Consider the following 21,848-nt stretch of genomic DNA (forward strand, 5'->3'; position numbering starts at 1 on the left):
GGTAACCAGCGCAGCTGTTTTGCCACTACCAGACGCATGGCCCTTTGATGGACAATTTAAAATTGGCAAAAGTTGCACCTGGGTCTACTGGACCCATGGGTGTTGGTTGTGACCAGATTCATCCACTCCAAGGGACACTAGCCCCCACCAAAGGTTTGCCAAAGGTTTGCCCCAGAACCACTGTGTTCGAAGAACTAAAGGTCTGAATCAGCAGCCCTCTGACACCTGCTTAGAGGACTTCATGGGACCCCGAGATTCATGGCCAGAGTCGCCCCCACTACCTGTGGACCAAGGATTCAATAGGACTTCACCCCGGTGGACAGCACAGCATCTGGAACATCCATTGAGCACTCTTAAGTCTGCATTTCCTCAGCGTCAGGACCTCTTCATTTAAGTCAATAGTGGTTGTCCAGTGAAGTTTGGAACTCACTTTAAAAATGCTCTGGTGGCCAGGTAACTGTCCAAAGTTTTCTGTTAAGATTCCAACACCCCTATCCTGTCAGATTTGGTCAGCCAACCAGGTACAGAGTAGCTGAACACAGTGTTTCAAACTTTTACAAAGTTTTCAAAAGTTTGCAAAGTGTTTATTTGGTGATGCTTGTTTGTGCTTGATGTTAAAGTTTTTTAAATGCTTTAAAAATTCATATCTCCAGAACTTTCTGCTGGATTTAATCATCAAGGACTCTAGAAATTAATAAAAATATGATCTATTTATATAAAATGTTGCCATGTCTCTTTCTTGTTTGGTGGCTTTCTTATTTCTTAATTTGGTGCTATGAAATGCCTTACACATTGTTCATTTGCCAAGCCTTGTTGCTCTGTGGCATAGCTACTAAACAGTGGAGTTGAAGGTTAAGTGAATAACCCTGACTTCATCCGAGGGGATAAATGTGAGTGTACTGCATGATAAGACCCCAATCTTATCATATAGAACACGCATTTTCTTACATGGGTGCCTGTGCGGTGGGATCCAGAACTTGTGTTTGGCTGCAGCAGACGAATAAGTTGTTACTAATAGAAAGTGTATAATGTTTTAGAGTCTAGCAACAGTTTCAAGAAGTTGCCAACGTTCTGTAGGCACTAGGCATTTTTTTTCAAAGCCAAAGAGGTGTTGACCACCAGTTCTTTTACTTTTCCAAATTTAAAGATAGAGAATGGGGTAGTTGACATAGCAGACTTAAAATCCATGATTTAAGAATTATGTGCAGGAGGAAAGGAATTGGGCTACACTTATTTGCCAAGAAAGAAGAATGGTAGAAAGCTCTTAAAGCCTGGGAGGAGGTAAGGGAACTCTAGGCCCAAGTTCAGTTGGCAGAGGAAGTCACCCCAGAGAGTGTTGATGAGGAGGAATTTGGCAGCAATCCCTTTGAAACTGAAGGAGACAACAACAGTGTGGCCCCTAGTGCAAGGTCAAGACATAGGTCAGAAGAGTGAGAGCTATCTAAAAAAAAAGTCATTGTGAGCACTGTGGCTTTAATGACTTTAGAGGTAAATGGTTCCCATAGTTGACAGAGGGTGGTAGTTTAATCCAGACCTCCCCCTTGATTGTCTCCTTGGAAATTACCTCCCAGAGGTTGGTTTAAGCCCAAAGGATATAGTTGTCCAGTGCAGTCCTTTTCCGAAGGATTCTGGCAGTCCTAAACCTACAGGTAGTAAAAGTAAGCCCCAGAAGAAAAGCACAAAAAAGAGGTGTAGGAAAGGTATGCCACTTGTAGAACAAGTTGCAATAAGCCAATGCTATTCTACTCCAGGAAGGAAGAACTCCACAGTTGACCCAGGTAAGGCTTTACCTGCCCCACAAGAAGTCCTTACTAGTCAGGCAACTGTTAAGCAGGAGGTCGTGACACCTCAGCTGACATAACAGAGAGTGGAAGGAGGGTGTCTGCTGCAAGTTGTGGCAGCTCCCACTCAAAAAAAGCAGAAAGACCCTTTGAATCCCAAGAAACCAATTTTGTAGCACCTCCACCAGTCAGTGGAGAGCTACAAGTATGGACAACTGTCAGTAGCCTCTGTTGGGTGTTAGCTTTTATGGCTACACTGTCATTGGCATGATGGTCTGACCCCATGTCAAGTAGCAAGATAGGCCCCCTGATCCTGTTGGTCATGGTGGGCTTTCCCCAAATGTGGATAACCTCTGTGGATAAGCCAGTTGTTGCCCTGGCTAAGATAGGGTTACCAGTGGTAGGTACTTCAGATCCCAAGAAAGGGGGAAAGGGAGGATAAAACAAAGAGTCAGTTAAAGTATTGTTTAGGATTGTCCTGCCAGAATTGAGGTTTATCAGATACCCAGTGGGGATCACCCTGTCAGAAGGATAAAAGGCAGAGTAGGTCCTGCAATAGTGACAGACAGTTGACTACATCCTTCTTCGCCTAATGCTAAGGAATAATCACCAGGAGGTGCTTGAGTTCTCCATAGAGTATTACTTGGTGGGGGGGTGTAAGAAAACAGACATTTTGCAGGTTTCCCCCAACTTTTTGCCCTACTTTGGACTACTAACTGCTGGTTTTCGACTTTGGGAGTGCACTGAGGCCTGCTGTCCGAGTTTGAGTGACAGCGTTCTTTCCCCATTCAAAATGGTATATTTAATTGGGTGCCCCTAATTGGCATGTGTTGACTTATTTATAAGTCCCTAATATATGGTACCCAGGGGTCCAGGGCATGTAAGGCTGGCTGTCCACACAAGAGCTGCAGCACTGGTTGTGCTACTCTGTGTGTGACAAAGTGAAAACACGACTTTCAACTGCCATTACAAACTGAAGAGGCTGTGCATGCACTGCACACATGACTTTGCCATTACTACTAATGTCAAATTCCACTAGTCCCTTAACTTTATACATAAATATCCTCTAAAGAAGGCCTTTGAAACCCTCCGGCAAGAAGCACAATATTGTTAGGATAAACATTTATTTTTTGACATGTCTACACAGCAAAGCCCTAAAGTATCTGTTATTGCTGAGGACAGTTAAGTAGTCTGATAAGGAAATAGCAGAGTTAACAGGTGGCACTCTAATGCATCCAACTTATTACAAAGGCTTCCTAACTATTGGCCTATTATGACTTCGGCAGTCTTTTTGGAAGTCCGCTGAAGTCGCCGCAGGCAACAGACCGCCACAGCTGGCAGTCTGTTGCCCACCATATTAGGAGTCTTTGGAGGACTTCCGCCCATTTCTGGCTGCAAGTCCGACTTCAAAGAGGCGGTTGCATCACCAGCACTGCCACAGCAGCAAGTCTCTGCCCGCCGTATTACAAGCCGTAATACGGCTTGGCGGAGTCCTGCTGGCATGGTAGTGCTGGCGGTGAAAGACAGCCAGGACCCATCCCCTCCTGGAAGACCTTCTCGACAGAGAAGGTAAGTGGTCATCCAAAAGGGGGCAGAGGGTGTCTGTGTGTGTGGGTGCGTGTGTGCGTGTATGCATGTATTCGAAGGGGGGTGTAGTGCGAGGGCGTTTAGGCGGGGGAGGGAGTGGTGAATGTGTGCATGTATGTGATTAAATGTGAATGTTTGTGTGCATGTATGTGCGCGTAAATGGGGGGTGTCTCCATGTCTGTGAGTGAATGGGGGTGTGTGTCTGCATGTCTGCGAGTGAATGGGTGTGTGTGTCTGCATGTATGTGAGTGAGTAGGGGTGTCTGTGTGGATGAATACAGATGCTGAGGGGTGCGTATGTGAATGCATGTGTGCGTGAAGGGATTGGGGGTGTTTGTACGTGTGGTCGGGTGGGGTCTGTGCATGTGTGTGGGCATGTGTGGGTGCGTGTGCCAGCGACAGGAATGGAGATTCTTGTCGCTGGGTGCAGGAACACCAGGGCTTTTGTGGCGAGTGACCCCCACAGAAAGTCTGGCAGTCTGCAGCCCTGTAATCCAGCCAGCAGGCTGAGGTCTACCACCAGGTTGGAGGTGCACACCACTGGCCACGTCGGTGTGCCCGCACCAGCAGGCTAGGCAGCATTGTGCAAGTTTGGTGTCTGCCAAGCCCCACAACTCAGGATGTGGTGGTCGTTAGCGCCGGGTCCTCGGCAGTAAGACCACCACGGCTAGGCTGGCACTCTGATGACAGCCATCCTCGTAATGAGTGCCTAAGTCTTGTAAGGAATCAAATTAAAGGGGACATCAAATGCAACTTAATGGTGCATTCGATATTTATGTCCAATTTAATGATGGCCACTTTTGCGAATGTCGCCACCCTTTGACTCAGCTACTCCAGTGCCTTACAGAGTCACAGGGACTGAGACAGATTTCAGCCCACCTGGGGAGACAGGTGAGTGACTCCCAGGCCGAGGCAAAGGCTGTTGCCACACTGGAGGCATCATCCCACCCACAGAATTGGCTTCAAAGAGTGTTAGCTCAAAAGGCAAGCATCAAAGGGTGATGAAGGGAAACCGTTTTCAGAACCAGTTTTTCCATGGGCATGCTGCCTATGATAGATACACCTCCAAGAGAAGCCTACCAAGGTCCTCACACTCGAGGAAGACTTCAGCCATGTTGGCTGAGGCATGCAAGATGCACTCTGGGATACCCAGATGCCGCACATCATTGGAACTGTATCACCAGGTATAAGGGGACCTACTAGCCCATTTATTAGCATTGTCCCATTGAGGCACTTTACTGGGATATAACGGGCACTTGAGAACTTAGTGCTCACTGAGTTTGGACCAAGGACGAGAAGGAGACCACTTTGCACCCACTGGAATTGCACAAAGAGAGACTGCAACACCAGAGCAACTGTGCCTGCTGCACTTTGGACTAGCGGAGTTTAGGCCCTGTTCTGCATGCCTGGCTTGGCAAAATTGTAATTCCCATCCCCAGTCCTAAGCAGAAACTCCAAGGGTCAATTGGCTGCCCCCCCCAGAATGGCACTGGGGATATTAAAGCTGGAAGAGCCCAAACTGCATTATTGGTAGCCACTGCAGCCCTTTTGTTGCTACTGGATGGCCTGCACTTAGTCGGACAATTAGCCAGAAGTTGCACCTGAGTCTGCTGAACCCTTGGGTATTGGTTGTGACTGGATTCGTCCTCCCAAGGGACACTAACCCCCACCCAATGTTTGCAGTGAAACCGATATGTTCCAAGAACCAAAGGTCTGCAACAACAGCCCTTTAGAGGACTTCATAGGTCCCTGAAATCCTTGGCAGGAGCCACCCCCACTCACCTGTGGACTGAGGAATCGACCGGACTTCACTCCCGTGGACCGCACAGCATGTGGAGCATCCATTGGGCATCAGCATCAGGACCAATCCATTGCAGTCAATGGTGGTTATCCTGTAAAGTTTGGAACTTGCTTTAAAAATGCTCTGCTGGCCAGGTAACTGTCCAAAGTTTTCTCTTGAGACTCCTAGATCCATATCCTGCCAGATTTGGTCACCCAACCCGGGTCAGAGTCGCTGAACTCAGTGTTTCAAACTTTTGCAAAGTTTTAAAAAGTTTGCAAAGTTTTAACTTGCCAATGCTTATTTGCTCTTGATGTTAACATTTTAAGTGCTTTAAAAATTCATATTTTTGGAACCCTCTGGGGGATTTAGTGATTAAGGACTCTAAAAATTAATTGACATATATTTTCAAAGTTTGCTAATTTCTGACTTGCCAATGCTTGTTTGCTCTTCATGTTAAAGTTTTTTAATGCTTTAAACTTTCATATATCTGGAACCATCTAGTGGATTATAGTCATCAACGACTCTAAAATGTAATTAAAATATGTTCTATTTTTATGAATAGTTGTTGTGTCTCTTTCTTGTTTGGTAACTTTCTTATTTTGTTGTTTGGTGCTGCTAAATGTTTTACACATTGTTCTTTTTCTAAATCATGCTCTCTCTGCCATAGCTACCAAAGGGGTGAGCTGAAGGTTAAGTAATTTATTCTGACTGAACCCAAGAAGATAAATGTTAGTGTACTGCATGATAAGGAAAAACCTTACCAGGCTGTACATCCATATTTTCTTACCATACAATATAATTCAGGATGCTGGTGTCTCTACTTATAATTTGTTAAATCTGTGACACTTGGGGCCTGATTACGACCTTGACGGATTGGATAATCTGTCACAAACATGACAGATACCCCATCTGCTGTATTACAAGTTCCATTATATCCTATGGAACTTGTAAAATGGCGGCGGGAAGATCCATCACATTTGTGATGGTGTATCCCATCCGCAAAGGTCGTAAACAGGCACATGATATTTTCATGACGTCCTTCAATCCGCTATTACAAAAGTATTATGGAGCAAACAAGTTATGTTAGGTTGTTATTCTACTTGGTCTTTATATAGCACATGACATGATTTACTTTGTCCTTTGATGTTTTTGCAAGAAGACATATGTGGAATAGAGGCATGAAAGCATCAGAAATCCATCCGTCCAATTCGTCTGTGGAGGCAGGTTTATTAGGTTTAGTACAGGAAAAGACCCCAGCTACCGGCGCTCCCAACCGACACTTTTCACTCTCTCTCTCCAGAGCCCCGTCTCTTCCACCCCAAGCATTCCATAATGGAATCTACCATGATTCCATAACAAGCACAAGACACCACACCACCTCCCTCACTTCACTAAAATAGAGATGTACAACATATGCATATTTTCCTAACAACTTTGCAAGACATACGTTATACATTTTGTATAGAGATGTACAACATGTGTATGTTATCCTAATAACTTTACAAGACATAATCCTTCATGTAAGAAGGACTTTTCCAAACATGTTGAGGTCTGCATCCTTGTATAGATTTATTACCTGAGGATTTACTTTTTGACATCCTCACTTCCAAATCTTTCTCCTTGATAGGAATAAACTTTGCTACTCTGTTAAGGTTCCACACCCTATCGCTGTCAAGCTTCACCGCATTCCTAAATACCTTGATCACCCCGAAAGGTTGACTAAAACTAGATGAACCTAGCTTCTTAGGTGACTATTTTCACCCAGTCACCCAGTCTCCCACTCTCACTACTGTCTCCTTAATAGCCTTTCTCTCATCAACACCTTTCTGCGCAATATTTTCTCCTTCTCTCTCTCTCTCCATTCTTTCTCCAGTTTCATCAACCTGATTGTCCACCAAGATTCTTTTCTCAGAAACCCACAAGGGCATAATGTGAGTATTAGGTCTCCTTCATCTGAACAATTGAAACGGAGAAACACCAGTGGACGAAGGTGAGGTAAAGCGATACTCCTTCACCTTTTTACTTATAGCATCTTCCCAATTACTACCTGAAGACACTGCTAACTGTATACTTTCCTTCAAGACTTTAATAAACCTTTCCATAACACCATTACTTTCAGGATTGTATAAGGCAGCCCTTTTATGTCTTACCCCTCTGTCTTGAAGAAATTTCTCCATCTCATTCGAGGTAAATTGTACACCATTGTCCGATAAAACTGAAGAAGGAAATCCTTCTTTCTCAAATAAACTATCTAAAAATCCAATGACCACCTTAGACTCCACTGAAGTCACAATTTTTACTTCTGGCCAACGTGAATACATGTCAACGCACACTAATACATACTTGTCAAAAGAGTTAATCTTTATGGGTCCCAAGATGTCAATTGATATATCAGACCATGGCCACTAGCTTGTTCTCTCAAAACCATTGGTTGTGTCCTACACTTCAAGCCCTTATCACACCGAGAGCACTCCACACAATTCCTAACCAGTCTTTCAATCTCTATGTCCATGGCAGGCCACCAATATCCTTCCCTCACTCTTTCCTTAGTTTTGTCTATGCCCATGTGACTAATATGAGCATGCCTCATCAACACGTCCCTCACACCAACAGGTGGAATCAACTTGGTGCCCCTCATGAGTAGTCCATCCATCACAGATAATTCTTTTCGGACTTGCCAAAAACCTCTCATACATTCCTCACACTTATTTTTCTCACACCAAGTATCACGTACACTGGAAATAACTTTCATTAAAACTTCATCCTTCTTCAACTCATCCTTCCCTTGTTCCTCAGAAACAATTCCTTCCAAAATCTCACACACTCTCATTTCCTCTTCAGAGTCCTCACAATCCTCACCTAACTTGCTTTCAACCTCCACCATCCTTGAAAGGCAATCCGCCAACACATTATCTACACAAGGGATATACGCCACCTCGAAACTAAATTCCTGCAATGCCACAACCCATTTACGTATCCTATGAGACACTAAATCAATCCCTTTCTTACCAAACACTTCCTTCAGTGGTTTGTGATCTGTCTTAACCAATAACTTCCTTCCCCACAAAAACTTTCTCAACCTGCATACTGACCAATACACGGCAAGCGCCTCCTTGTCTACCACAGAATAGTTATACTCAGCACCTCTCAATGCACGCGAAATAAATAAAATTGTCCATTCCAGCCCATTCTTCTTTTGCATTAGGACTGCTCCCAAACCTTTAGAACTCGCATCAGTCATAACCCAGGTCTCATCTCTACTGTCAAAGCTACCCAGATTTGGAGTCGAATTCAGACATTGTTTCAAACAGCAAAATTCTTCCTCACAATTTTCTGTCCAAGAGAATTCCTTCCCTTTTCGCAAAAGTTCTCTTATGGCTGTATTCTTTGAGCCATATTAGAAATAAACTTACTATAAAACTCAATCATACCCAAGAATTTCAACACCTCCTCCTTAGTTTGAGGTGATCTCAAACTGTTGATAGTGTTGACTAAGTCATCTTTGGGTCTAATACCAGTGCTACTTATGACGTGACCCAAGTATTCAATTTCTCCTACATTAAACTTATATTTCGCTAACTTCAGGGTCAAACCTGCATCTCTCAATCTCGACAATGCTGCTCTCACCCACACATCATGTTCCTTTCCAGACGAACCCACAATCAACACATAATCCTGGTATACTCTCACACCTTCCAGACCACTCAGGATATGTTCCATACTTCTCTGAAACACTGCAGCAGCAGAAATCAACCCAAACGGCATTCTTGTATATTTAAATGTATTAAACGGTTTAACAAAAGCAGTTCATTCTTGGCAGTCTGAATGCAACCTTATCTGATACTAAGCAGAGGCTAAATCTAGAGATGAAAAATGCTTGTCAATATCTAAGAAGCAGAACAACTCACATATATTGGGCAGAGGGTAGTGATCCACTACCACCATTTTGTTCAACTTTCTCAAATCTATGCATAATCTCACTTACCCATTAACCTTGCGAGCCATGACTACAGGAGACAACCACTCTGTAACATCTACCTCCTGTATAATTTCTTCACTGACAAACCTATCCAATTCTATCTTAATACTGTCTCGTACTGATAACGGTACCCCTCTAACCTTAGCTACTTTTGGGCTAGCATTAGATTTCAGTTTTATCAGGTGTAGCTAATTCTTAAGACATCCAATCTTTTTGGTAAATACTTCTGGAAACTCTTTCATCCATTTCACACTACTTTCTTGCCCCACAATTGGTGTACGTTCCTCCTGCACATTAACAGAATCAACACACACCAAACTATTGATACTCTTCCTACTGCATACAGGGAATTCAGCATTCAGATCTAAGATTACATTAAGATCTGGCTGGTGCAATCAGCTTATTAATGAATCACCCTTCATGGAAATATATATCTTTCCAGGAATAATCGTGTCACTAATCTCGATGGTTCCCCAAAAATATCCCAACAGACGTATTGGAACACCACCATAACCTCCAGGTTTGATGTCCGGTTTGAATATTTGAATGCACTCAGCCAATTCTTGTTCATAAAATGCTTTTGGAATCAAAGTTATCTTGGCTCCCGAAACAAACAGCATTTTAACCATACTCCAGTTGACTTTGACTTCTTCCATTGGACCATTTGGAGAAAATCCTTTAACTTGAAGGATATTGTAGTTTTCCTCCGAATCTCCTTCACCTAAATCAATTTCTTGAACTTTCCTCGAGCCCTTTGTAGATCTGCAACATCTGGTAAAGTGTAGTTTCTTACCACAGGATTTACATGTAGCTTTCCAACCAGGATATCCTTTGTTGTTTGCAAAATGGCCTTCATTGCCACATCTGAAACATTTTCCTTGCTGAAATCCACTGTTGACCTTGCTGGTATCAGTATTTTTGTTGGAAAATGTAGGTATTTGTATGGCATGTACAAAGTCTCCCTTTCCACATTCAAAACTATTAGAGACCAAAGGCAATTCCTTACTTCAAACCTCAGTACAGGCTTTTGAGTGTTCAACGTTCTTTGCAGCCATCAACACATCTTGTAAAGAAGGATTGTCTTTATGACACATGCTTCCCCAGGCTTTTTCATAAGTACTACCCAGCATCAACCGATCCCTTAGTCTTTCTTCTAAAGATGCCCCAAAATTACATGTGGAAGCTAAATTGCGTAATTCTGTGATATATTGTTCAATTGTTTCCCCTGAACGTTGAGTGCGTCGCCCAAGGTGAAATCTTTCAAGCACAGTACTAACTTTGGGTAGATAGTGTAAGTCCAATTTCTTAATACAAATTTCAAATTCGTTCAGGTTAGTGGCCTCTTGGACTTGAAGGTCTGGAAGATGTTCAAAAATTTCCAGTCCTTCCGACCCTAAGCAATGCATTAGAAAGGAGGTTTTTCTTTCGACACTTAATGACGTTCCACACACTCTGGCATAATGCGAGAATACCTTCTTCCATTTCAGCCATATAATTGGTGGCTCACCTGGGGAGGATAAGAAAATGGTGGTGCAGGTACATTCTGCATTTTCAAATAGGTAGTAAAAAAACAAAAGTCAGGGTAGACCACACTGACTATGTCAGCCGAAATGTTCCACTTGTACTGTAGGTCAGCACATTAAAGGTGGAAATACAGTCTTTTATTAGTTTCTTCTCCTGGAGAGAATGTCAGCCAAAGTGTTCCACTAGTATTGCATGTCAGCGTACTACACTCTAACAAAGTAAGTACAGTCCCTTGTTGGTTTCCAGTCCCTGTTGTTACTCGCGCATGACCTGGAATCAGCTGACAAGGTATTTCTGTGTTCAGAGTAGAAGACGTGACGAAAGGCACGAGAATGAGTCACGCGAGCGCTTGCCCCAAGTAGATGTGCGTCGCGGGGCCTCTGTCACGCAGTTTCTTTCACTCGAGAGGGAGCGCGAGGTCAACAGCAGCCGTTGGTATGAAGCCAATGAATCGATGATACGATGTACCAACTCCAAATTGCCTCAAGGTAAAACTGTCAGCGCAGTAAAGAAATGTCGAATAAACGTGTAACTCACGGCTTTAATGAAGGTGTCCAGGGATTCCTCAATGAATTTCTCGGTGTTAAGGTCTTGGTTGTTGGGTTCAAAAAAACGCTTGTCACCAAGTGTGGAATAGAGGCACGAAAGCATCACAAATCCATTCGTCCAATTCGTCTGCAGAGGCAGGTTTATTAGGTATAGTACAGGAAAAGACCCCAGCCACCTGCGCTCCCAACCAACACTTTTCACTCTCTCTCTCCAGAGCCCCGTCTCTTTCCACCCCAAGCATTCCATAAAGGAATCTACTACGATTCCATAACAAGCAGAAGACACCACAACATATTTAACTGTGGTTGTGAGTTTGTCCAGAGAAAGTCTTGTGTGGAAGCTATCTGTGGACAGAAGAGACACAGTATAGTGACCATACTTTTGCGTTGGATGTAACTTTTCTGCATGAATTGTGTTCTAAAAGGACTTGAGGCCTAACAATAACCATGCGGGTATTGTCAGGAACCAGGACTGCAGGTGTTGCATACCATTAAGTTCAGGAGCCAAGAAGCAGTACCTTGAGGTAATCTGTACTGGGAGCCTATTAGCAAAGGAAAGGCTAGCAGTCATTACAAAGTATTGAATTGATTCAGGCTGCTTGCTTGTTGAAAACACATTGCACGGCAGAGCTCTGGCAATGGATTATATTTCTTTGTGGACCAAGAAGTTGTATGTCTAGAGAGACAGAGGCCACTATGGATTTTCAGGTATAACTTTCTTCATGCAGCTCCGCGTCCTTCCTAGGCATTTGTGCTACAATGTTTCTGCAGCCGTAAATCACTACATGGTTGTTGATCTGCAAGTGTTAAACTCTCAAGTTCATAAAGAGGCGAATTATGGAATTTCTATTACAAAGAAATATCCTAAACTTATATGTGATTTGAAAATCAACCTTTGAACTAGTCATTGTGCACTTGTTTGAACTCTAAAGACTCTAAAGACTGGAGACCAGATTTACTAACATTTTGTGTCAGGGTTGCAACACTTTGTAGACGCAACCTGATAAAAACTGAATTTCTCATTTTACTAAACTATGCAAAGCCCAATTTGCATGGCTTTGTGTGGCTTAGTTAAAAAAAGTACAGAGCACTACCTTGCGAAAGCATTCTATCAGTGGAGCATGGGGGTCACCATGCTTCCACCCATGGATTTTGATGCAAATCCAGATTTGAGAACCTAGAATCTGCACCAAAATGTTGCGCCTACCTGAGAAAGGAATGAAAAGGAGAAATACTTTTCATTTCTCCTCGTTAGTTTCGGTTTCTGCACCACACATCAAAAAAGGAATATGCTTCTAAGAATTGTTTTTGTGCAGAAAGGTATTGCTTCCTGCACAAAAACAATCCTGCCTGTAATGCAAGCGGTGCCTGAAGTGTACCAACGCTACAAGAGTGATGTGCACCATAGCTTAGTAGATATGGTGCATTTCTACTCTCTCCCTTTCACGCAACGAAGTACAGCAATGTCCCTAGCTACGCTGTGGGAAAGAATAGTGTTTTCTGCTAAGAGTTCATGTGATGGAGGACATTTTATATGTATGCAAATGTTAATGTACATAGTGTATACGGTATTAGATTTACTGTCTGTTTATATACATTGCTAAGTGTAGGGAATCAAAGGATGTTAATGATGTTCCTTATTTTCCAGTTCTGAAGAAGTCAAGTAGAAACTATACTCATCTTCCACCACTGGTGTATAATGACCCAGCTTTGTAGTTATTGTAAACATAGGGAGACATGTAAGTGCATATGTATTTAGCAACGTATTAATGTTTCTTTATGTTTAGCTTTCAGGAAAATCCAGTTACCAGATATTGGTAAATAATATAAGGTCACGAATATAAGTTATGTGCAATGTTACTTGGGGCATCTTTTTTCTCTTCCTTATCCTATTTCAGTTTTCCCATTTCTATCACTGTCTTAGTATTTATGGTCGTTGGTGTGATGGGATTGATGAAAAAGAGAATCACTTCTGTTCGAGCTTGTGCACAGAGTTAGCACAAACCTGACCGGTATGGGATGTTCCAGGGTTTTGTCTGCGGGGCGATCTCAACTGTGCCCAATAGTTTGTGGTCTTGTATTTCATGTTGTACGGGGTAAACTACTCTCTTACCACTTTTTTTTTCTTGTGCTATGAAGCCTGTATTTCTCTGAGGTCTGCAATAGAGGTCTGATAGGCAGATTCTCGTGGACGCAGCAGCCTGGCCTGCCAAATTTTGCAGTGCAGAGCAAATAATTGCTGCAAAAAAGAGCGGTGTCCCAGTTTTAGAGCAAGCAAACCAGCACTACACAGCAAGTGTGAGCAGAGAAGACGGGTGTCTGGTGCCAGAGGGGGTGCAGGATTCAACTTAAAATCTGTGCTCTATCGGCACTCTCTTGATATGTCACTTCACAGTGAGAAATATATATATATATATATATATATAAATATATATAGTGCTGGAGGGACTTGTCACTGTGGCCCCCACCGCCCTCCTCTTATTACAAAGTGAAGAGTGGCAGAGGATGGGAGGGCTTTAGTAACAACTGCCTCCAGCACCATGCATTTCATGGGGCTTTATAGTATGTGAGGGTGGAGGGATTTCAGGAAGACGGCCTGCCATAGAGTGAAAGGTGGATAGATGGACTGGAAAATAGGTGAAAGGGAACAGGACAGGAAGGTATTCAGCTGCCGCGAGGGGCCATGGTGGGGTGCTGAAAAAAAAGTGACAGCGAAGGGGTCTTGAAACGAATGCCACAAGGGGAAGGGTGGGTGGGAAGAGGGATGATTGCCTGAAGAGCGGTGGGAAGGTGCAAGCGACCACGGGAGCAGCAGAATAAGTGCTGGGGGAATGGGCTAGAAGGCAAAAACAAGTGATGGAGGATGCAGGAGGACAAGAGTGAGGGAAAGGTGAATAATTGCAAAGGAAGCCAGGATGTTCACATACCTGCTCTGTCTTCCCAATCTCTAGCAACCTTTTCCTCCCTGTTGTACTGGCACCTTATGTTGTGCTTCCTTGGGGCTGGCCTTGCCCCCAGAAAATTCATAATGGCATCACAGGCCACACAGCTTAGGAGAGAAGGAAAGAAAACACTTTGTCTGCTGCCTCTCTCCTTTTATTGACTCAGCAGCATGACAGTATGCATAAAAGGAAGGTAAAATTAGGTGTTTGTTTATATTTTGTTGGGCATTTGTAAAAATTGCACGCATTTTAGAAAAAGTCCTCATTTCAAAGTGTTTTTGCAGGTCATGAAATCACAGAATTCTGGATGGATTCATTATCCACCCTTTGAGCTGGTGCAAAGTCACAAAAACTGATGCACACCAGTGCAAAATAATGATAAAGTATTTTGGGCCAAATGTATCAATGCTGCAAAGACACCAAACACGTGCAAAATGTTGATTTGGGATTTGTGTTGCAGCACAAAACTTGTATTGATCTGGAAAGTAGCACTGAAGTGACTTTGGGCAATTGGTAATACACTGGCTACACCCACTTAACCAACTATGGTTTCTAAAGCAATACCTTATTACCAACAATGATAAACAGTGTTTTGTGTAAAAAAAAAAAACACCTACTTGAGCCAAGTGCTAACAAGAAGAAAGGTTTTCATTTCTCCTAGCTTATCATACATTGCATGTATCCTGCGTTGCACTGCACAATGCTTTGTGGGAAACATTTTAAAGTATGTGTAAGCACAGTATTTTGAATTTGAAGGGTACCCTTGGTAGACATTTAACACTCCCACCTTTGGTTGCTGCTCTGTGTTGCACTAGAAATTATTAAATATCCCTATCGGTGTGCCTCACTTTCCTTACTTGACATATTTGGGGGAGCTGGGGGAGAATTTGCGTTGGTAGCAACAGCCTAATTGATATATGGTTGAGGGACTATGGGCCACATGTATAAAGCTTTTTTCTCATCTCAAAAGCCCCGATTCACAGCATTGGGCCGTCTGCGACAAGAAAAAAGCATTTCGCGATTCGTAATCTCTTTACCAAATTGCTACAAGGGTTTGCGAGTCGCAATAAGGAAGGAGTGCTCCCTTCCTAACTGTGAGTCGCAGTGTGATGTATGATTGTTTTATGACCATGAATGCAGTCACAAAACAATCACAGTTAGCACCAATTTCAAATTGGGGCTAACCCATTCACAAACGGGAATGGGTTTAAACGGGAAGGGGTAACGAGGGAACCCCTTGTCCCTTTATGAACGCTTGCGACCCACAGACCACTACCTGTTTTGAAAAAATGAAAAGAAACTTTTCATTTTTGTTTTTTGAACTGCATTCAGTTTTCCTGAAGGAAAAGGGGCTGCATTTTATAAAAAACATACTGCTTTATTTAAGAGCAGTCACAGACATGGTGGTCTGCTGTCCTCTGCAGGCCCCCATCCCTGTGAGTGCGGCCAATCCCAATGCGGTCGCAAATTGCGACCTACCTCACGAATATTAATAAGGTGGGTCATTTGCAACCCCACTGGGAATTGCAAACAGTGTGAGTTACACTGCTGTGTATATGGTATTGCGACTTGTAATTTGCGAATCGCAAACATTCGCAAATTACGGGTTCACAATACCAAAGGGCCGTACATCTGGCCCTATAACTGTGCCCGTAAATTGTGCTTTCACTTACATTCATCATAAATTGAATTGTCTTGTGGCTTAAATACAGTAAAGTCACTTGCAGGTGTATTGATTCAGATCTTATGTATAAATGGTTTATATCAAATCTTCATCCTGAGCAAAAACTAGACCCATACAATTCAAGATTCCTACTTCTTTTCCTATGTACGTTAACCGGGGCTTACAACACGGGAGCTTTGCATCCTTTCTGAACACAGGAAACAATGGATGGGCACAAAAAATGTAGCTCAGCTAGCACGCCAATTTATCTTAGTGTGCTCGTGGGTGGAAAACTGATTCCAATAGAAGAAGGCTTGGCAAATGGACTGATGTCAGACTTTTTTGTTAATAACTCAGACATTTTATTGACTTTATTTTTCAGATATTTTTTGCACTTTTTCCTAAATAGTGTTGAGACATTTTATCATCGCAATAACGTGCAAAGTAACTGTTGACGAAATTAACCCATAGGACCTTTAACAGGCAATTTCAAAAGACCTATGGCCACCAGCCCCTGTCACCACCCCTCCAGACTGCTTACACAAACACATTTTAAGATTTCAGTGTCATAGTTCAATATAGGCAGTCAATGATTTGCTTTTTTACCGAAAGCAGTATACTTTCCCATCCTCCTAGTAACCTTCTGTATTGTAGCAGTCCTTATTCTTTGAAAATAGCAGTAGTTTCTGCATTATCCGTGGTAATTGTTTTTACTGCAGAAGTGGCAACAGCTGGTGCCTTTTTAAGGTCTGGCCTTTGAAGCAGAGTAGACCTGGCAATCTGAATATTTTATGTCAATGGACAGGTCTTTGTGTGTTAACCCTCTCTTCCTTTTCAGTGTTTTATTTTGCAGTTTGGCACCTTCCTTATTTCTAGGCATGAAGCTGTCACAGTGCAATCCTATTGAGAACGACACAAATTCAATTTTAAGTCCTGAAAGCTTTTTATTAAACAATATAGTATTTCTTTCTGCAGTAATATAGTCTATTTCATGTTGAATAATATACATTTCTGAGATTGCTTTCTGTTTGAAAAAACCCACAATGCAATATTGGTTCGGTGTAAATGAGATGTTGGCGTCATTTTGTGATTTCAACTGGGACACAAAGAAAGAGAATCGTTGTGAGTATTCCCAGGGTTAGTTTCCCCCAGTTGTTTATTTAAATGTAGGATGGTGTTGATCAGAACAAAGAACGTCGAGCTGTACACATCGGCTCAATTGTTTTGAAAAATGAAAAACGCTTTCAATTATAAAATATTTCAAAGCGTCTTTTCACGTACATAGTAAAAGAACCCGTTATAGAAAACCTACGATTTTTCTTTACATTGTGGAAATGATTTCGGGGTTCCCTAATCGCTAATAGCCCTAAAGACCACCCCTTGGGCAAACTAAGAGAGTGGAACCCCCATTGGTCTTCCCACCTATAGACGCCTTACTTTGGTGACCAGCAGTACGATCTGAGTCTGGGTATCAGAGAAATCACTGTCTTAACCCAATGATGTGTGTATTTGGATGTCTTCACAGTAAAAACAAAACATTTATGGAAAAAGAAGAGGTGGAGCTGAGCAGAATGAGTGCAGAGGTGTGAACGCTAAATCGTTACTAATGGATATTCATGTATTTTGAATTATGAAACTGCATAGAATTTGACTAATGTAGAAAATAATGTGCGACTTGGAAAATGTGCCCACTTCAGTGGCCGTCATTAATCACGAAGTGTCCTTATTAAATGCATATCGATGTTAGATGAGGTGTTTTCATTAACAAAATGTAGTAGTGTGTCAGACTAATTGATTTGCATTATGTATTTGCTTTATTAATTGTAGGCCTTAAGTTAGCAACTGATTCTATCTTTAACTTAATTGCTTAAACTTTTGATGCTGAATGCTGATCCTTTAGACATTGCTTTCCTAATGGTTCGGATAGCTTAGAGTCCCATTTCTGAACCATTCCCTTTCATGGTCCGTTGCTGATGCCTACTGAACAGATGTCCTACAGATGAAGATAATAGCAGCTTGCCGATCCATATTGAGGAGAGGTGTAATAAAATGCTAATGTTCTTGTTATAATTTTGTTTTTTGTTTCTAGGTACCAACCGCTATTTTGAGAGAGCCATAGGTAGATGTTTTCCAAATTTATGTTGACTAAATTGTTTTGCATGAAGCCCAAACATGCTATTCTAATCAGAAAGTTAGTAAGGGAAACCCTAAAATGTTAACAGATTGCGATTAATAGATAATTGATGTTGCCCGGTTGTTGAACTTAGATGTATGCAATTTCTATTTCCCAGCTGTTCTTGCTATTGGTTTGTACTGTAACTCTTAAGTGTGTAGTGATCCATGCATTAGTTAAATTGAGATTCTTTAAAAGATTTGGTCAACCAGTGTTGTTTTTCTATGCCTACCATTTGATTTTGAGACCAAGATACGTGATTTTATCATTGTTATTATAGGGAAATAAACATTCTAACTTTTACATAAACTTGTGGTTCTTCATGGCCAAAGGGGTCATCGTGCATGAAATTACTGACTCCAATGATTATGGATACTGTTGATTGATACTGTTGATAAATTTGTATTGTATATGAGACTTATGGTGGGAACTACTCTAAGCACTGTCAAAAAGGTCCATCCAACCTCTAACGCGTCCCCTTATAAATTAAAGATAAGAACCAAATAAGGGCAGACACGCTAACCGAGCCACCAGAGGGAAATGAATACAGAGGTATTTAAAACCCTCAAGTAACAAAAGGGAGGCGAGGTGGTAAGAGATGAGGTTGTGGGAATGTTGCCTAACAGCCAAGGCTAATGACTTTGGAACCGGGGAACTAGGTTGGGAAACTGCGAACTAGGTTTGAGTCCCGGCTTCAGCTCAACATCCCATGATTCTGGACAAATCATTCCCCGTGTTCTTGAAAAAAAACAAAATTTGACCTTGTGTAAGTGCCCTGCGCTACATAAAAACTGCAAAAAATAAAATTTAAAATAAAAGGTAACATTAGCAGGGACATCCTAAAGAACCAGGCCAGCGCATGGAAGGATAGAAACCCCTGAGGGCAATGCAGGAGATGGTCCTTCTAATAGAGTTCCTCAGCAGATCTCCCAGTCCTTTCAGGCCATCCTGTAGCTCCGTCCAGCTGCAACTTTCTATGTCTCAGGAGAGATCCAACTCCATCTGAAGGAACCAAAAGCACAAGTAGCTGAAGCTGAGAGAAAGGTGGATTTTGAAAGAAATAGACTGTGTACAGAGAAAGAAGAGAATGAAAAAAGAAACAGGAGAAAGAGTACAGGAGATTAGAAGCAGTGAAAATCACTCCCCCTTATGAAGTTCCTGTGCCACCATCAGTGAATTCCTCAACTGTTTTCCCCCATGCCCCCAAAGGATTTGGTTCAAATGTGGTCTGTGAGGAAGGATGTTTTTACACTTTGTGAATGATGGATACCGAATCAATATTCATATTGCACTTCTTAAAGTTTCATATGATTGCGATTGTAAAAAATGGGTTATTAGTTGGGGAGGATGTGAGTCCTTTCGAAGTAATAAGTCCAAAACATGTCAGGTTAAACAGACAATTTCAGTAATTTCAACCTGAGCTCAACCTCTGGTAGACCACATGGCATAGACAGGCCTAACATAGGAAAAGTGAGTGATGTATTTAATAGTATCAAACCAATTAAAAAGTCATAACAAAACACACCAAAAATCTCACATCTACTTTTAAAAATCCAGAAAAAGTTAATAAGGAAAATGGCACATGTTGGACTTTTTTGCTTATGCAGGGTCATCCCCAGTCTTTTTACCTCCTGCCTCCTATTCTTTCTGACCTGTTGCTTTTGGTTTTTGAACTCTGAGCACTTTACCACTGCTAACCAGTGCTAAAGTGCATATGCTTTCTGTGTAAATTATATGGTTGATTGGTTTATCCATGATTGGCATATTTGATTTACTAGTAAGTCCCTAGTAAGGTGCACTAGAGGGGCCAGGGCCTGTAAATCAAATGCTACTAGTGGGCCTGCAGCACTGGTTGTGCCACCCACATAAGTAGTGCTGTAATCATGTCTCAGACCTGCCACTGCAGTGTCTGTGTGTGCAGTTTTAACTGTAAATTCGACTTGGCAAGTGTACCCTCTTGCCAGGCCTAAACCTTCCCTTTTCTTACATGTAAGACACCCCTAAGGTAGGCCCTAGGTAGCCCCAAGGGCAGGGTGCAGTGTATGGGCAAGGTAGGACATATAGTAATTTGTTTTATATAGCCTGACAGTGAAATATTGCTAAATTTGTTTTTCACTGTCGCAAGGCCTGTCCCTCTCATAGGTTAACATGGAGGCTACCTTTAAATCTGATTAAAGTGTAATTCCCTTTGGGAGCGGATGGACATGTAGAGTTTGGGGTCTCTGAGCTCACAATTTAAAAATACATATTTTAGTAAAGTTGATTTTAAGATTGTGCGCTTGAAAATGCCACTTTTAGAAACTGAGCATTTTCTTGCTTATACCATTTCTGTGACTCTGCCTGTTTGTGGATTCCCTGTCTGGGACAGTTTGACAGTTGGGCTGGTTGCACCTCACTCTAGACAGTGACACAAAGGGAGCTGGGGTGTAGCCTGCATATCCTGAAGAGCCATCTGTGCTAGGAGGGAGGGGAGGAGTGGTCACTCGCACCTGAAAGGGCTGTGCCTGCCCTCACACAATGCAGTCTCCAACCCCCTGGTGAGTGTCTGGGGCCTGGCCTGGGCAAGGCAGGATTTCACATTCCAAAGAGACTTTCCTTAGAAGTAGGCCTACTTCAAAGGAGAAACTGGGTATAAGAAGGGCACCCAAAACCACAGACTTTAGAACACTTCTGGAAACAAGAAGGAACCTCTGCCTGGAGAAGAGCTGAGGAGAAGTGCTGCCCTGCCTGTGACTGTGCTCTGTGGAGCTACGCTGCAGTTGCTTCTTCTGCCAGAGTAAGAGGGCAAAGACTGGACTTTGTGTGCCTTCCATCTTGTGAAGAAATCTCCAAGGGCTTGATTTAGAGCTTGCCTCCTGTTGTTTGAAGTTTCAGGGACAGCAAAGACTTCTCTCTGCCAGCACTTGGAGTCTCTAGAGAGACTCCTGCTCTGACAAGTGGTGCCCTATCCAGTCCCTGAGCCCGTGAAAGGAAAGCTGGTGGAAATCCAAGGAAATCGACTTCAGACGACTCCGGAATGCCGCCGCTGCTGAATCCGGGGACGCCGCCTGCATCCGACGCCGTGACCTTCGCTGGAACGTGACACTCTTCGCAGGCCCGACGCCGCTGCAGCCCCACTGAAGTCCACGACTTCGTGGAAGTCGCCGCACCACGTCGTGACCGATGCCGCTCAAAGTGCACAGATTCAACGTTTCGCACAGACGCCGCAATCCCCGACTTCACACATCAACTTGTTTTCACTCTTCACCAAAGGTACTGTACTTGGGGGTCTACGCGACTCCGTGTCCTGCACCGCTGGTGTCGCCTTGTTGGGAACGACTCCGTCACGACATCGTGTTAACACCTCATCGAAGCATTTTTGTTTCTAAGCGCTATTTTTGAGTTTAATCTTTAAAAAATCATAACTTGACTTGTGTATGTTGGATGTTTGTCATTTTGGTCTTGTTTTGTTTAGATAAATATTTCCTATTTTTCCAAACTGGTGTTGTGTCATTTTGTAGTGTTTTCATTAAGTTACTGTGTGTGTTGGTACAAATATTTTACACCTAGCACTCTGGAGTTAAGCCTACTGCTCTGCCAAGCTACCAAGGGGGTAAGCAGGGGTTAGCTGAGAGTGATTCTCTTTTACCCTGACTAGAGTGAGGGTCCTTGCTTGAACAGGAGGCAACCTGACTGTCAACCAAAGACCCCATTTCTAACAGCACACAAATATTAAAATCCAATAATGGGAACAGGAGATATGATCTTTCAAAGTTTTTAGGATAAGTAAATGCAAAGCAACAGCATAACAAACGTCTATTGGTGCAGTAGACTGGGACTTAGGCACAAGATGAGGCTGAACTGATGCATCCAAGGCCGGCTAAATCTAG

Source organism: Pleurodeles waltl, chromosome 1_1 (genome assembly GCF_031143425.1).
Source record: "Pleurodeles waltl isolate 20211129_DDA chromosome 1_1, aPleWal1.hap1.20221129, whole genome shotgun sequence".
Taxonomy (NCBI): domain Eukaryota; kingdom Metazoa; phylum Chordata; class Amphibia; order Caudata; family Salamandridae; genus Pleurodeles; species Pleurodeles waltl.